The sequence below is a fragment of the Cyprinodon variegatus genome, unplaced genomic scaffold, assembly GCF_000732505.1.
Source record: "Cyprinodon variegatus isolate N-32 unplaced genomic scaffold, C_variegatus-1.0 Scaffold94, whole genome shotgun sequence".
NCBI classification, from domain to species: Eukaryota; Metazoa; Chordata; class Actinopteri; order Cyprinodontiformes; family Cyprinodontidae; genus Cyprinodon; species Cyprinodon variegatus.
Window position 1 is genome coordinate 484,455 of NW_015150547.1, and position 2,063 is coordinate 486,517.

Sequence of the window (2,063 nt, forward strand, 5' to 3'; positions counted from 1 at the left end):
ATAAAAGAAAGAGTTTGCATGGTTAAAGCAGACAGCAAAGGAGGGGTTTTAAGCGAAAATCAGCTTGTCTCTGTTTCTGCACGCTTGGTCTAACTCATGTTAGCTCTGGGAGATGCCCAGTGCAAGCTCAGCTCCCATGGAAAAACTTGAGGTTTTAGAATTGCAAGCTGGTTTGGAAAATCTATTATCGTCTTTCATTTTCTCATTCAACCATAACATAAGACAATCTGAAACTGGAATAAATAAACAGAAAAAAAAACAAACGTAAATGCTCTCTTTGGTAATGATTAATGCCATCTGAGCTGAACTGAACATATATGGACTAATCACAGACAACCGGAGAGTCTGAAGGACAAAGGACAGTAAGCATGGACAGGCTAATTCCTGACAGATCATTCCTTTACCAGATGACAGGCTCAACTTTTCCATTGAGTCAGCCATGCACTCGTACTGTAGATGTGCACAGACACATTACACTTTTTTTTAACAGCTCTTCAGACCGTTTTGTGTGTGTGTCTTTAAGTGTGGCTGTAATGGTAAAGACATTAACAGTAAGAAGAAAGGATGACAGCTCCATAAGGAAGGGTCAGGACACTTAAGATCCAAAGAGAAACAAAGAAACAGACAGGCATCTGATACGTTTCTGTCTGACTTATTTATGAACTATTTCCTGCCATTCTTTTGGACAGTTTCATTTAAACTTCACGTTTTGCACCAAGCATTTAAATACCCTGTATGACCAGGACTAATTTTCCACTGTGTGCCTTTCTTTCTTTTCCTTTTTTTTTAAATGAAGCATTGTAGGGGGAAAAAAATGAGAGGAAAAAATAAGAAACCATAAACTGCCTGACTTTAGAAGAATTTAAATGACTCCCTAAACGCAATGCTAAAATCTTCTGCAGACTTGTTATGTGCAGGAAAGTCTAATAACAGGGTCCTCTTTTCCTCCCACATTAGTTTGTGCACCCGTCCAACTGGGAGGCAGGGGCCGCTACACCATCTCACATGGTGGCCGCAGAGGCAGAGGCTTCTTGGTTTTGCCTCTGTATAATTATCTGGGGAAATCACAGAGGAAGCAAACAGGTAAAGTTCCTTGTTGGGAAAACTGCTGATGAACTCGATCTAACTCAGCAGTGTGGGATCAAACTACAAGCAGCCACCGGCTGAATACCTTTTTGGAATGGAAAGACTTCCAGTGTGACTGAGCTGAGATGTATTAAACAGGAGAGAGGGGGGAGAAAAATGAGAAATCAGCAGTCTGAGTTTGAATAAATACAGAGAACAGCCTCCTTAATCCCCTCTGGACTGAACCCTTTCTAACGTTTCACAGAGCTGAGCAGAGGGAGGGAAAAAGTAACCCAGAGCTTCTGTTGGAATTCACATTTGCATAACAGATTTAGAAATCAGTGAATAAGCTATTCAACCTTTATTTAAAAAAAATGAAGAAAAAAAATAAGTTAAACATACAGCATGTTTCTACATTTTGTCTGCCCCATTTGCATTTTCAGCTTCAAAGTTCTGCTTCTTGTGATGCGGGTTTTATGTCATCGACGTATATTACTGTATAATTGTGCAGCTGGTTGAAAAGGGATATACAGTATGTGGTTATCAACATTTCTAAACAAAAAAAGTGAAAGAAGGGTGGCATGGTTTTGTTATCAGTTTCCTTTATCAAAGCAAACCTCTGCAAAACTTGTTTAATCTACCCTCAATATAAATACTGTTGTTTCGTAAGGGTGTAAAACGTTTACCAGATACCTTCAGTGAACAAACAGCATTAAAAAAGAGGCAGACTGGTCAGAGATAATGTCACGATTTGTTTGGAGGTTTTTATGAGGACCCAAATGCAGAGGCTGACAGGCAGAGGTGAGTTCTTCAAAGGTTTACTAAGAGATTAGGCAACAAAAACAGGTATCCAAAAATCCAACTTAAAAATGTTAAACAAAAACAGGTATCCAAAAATCAGACATAAAAATCAAACACAAACCAGGACCATGGAGACATCAGGGGAAAACCATCAAGGAGCCAGGGTGAGAAAAGGTAAGACGAGGAACCAGCAAAGA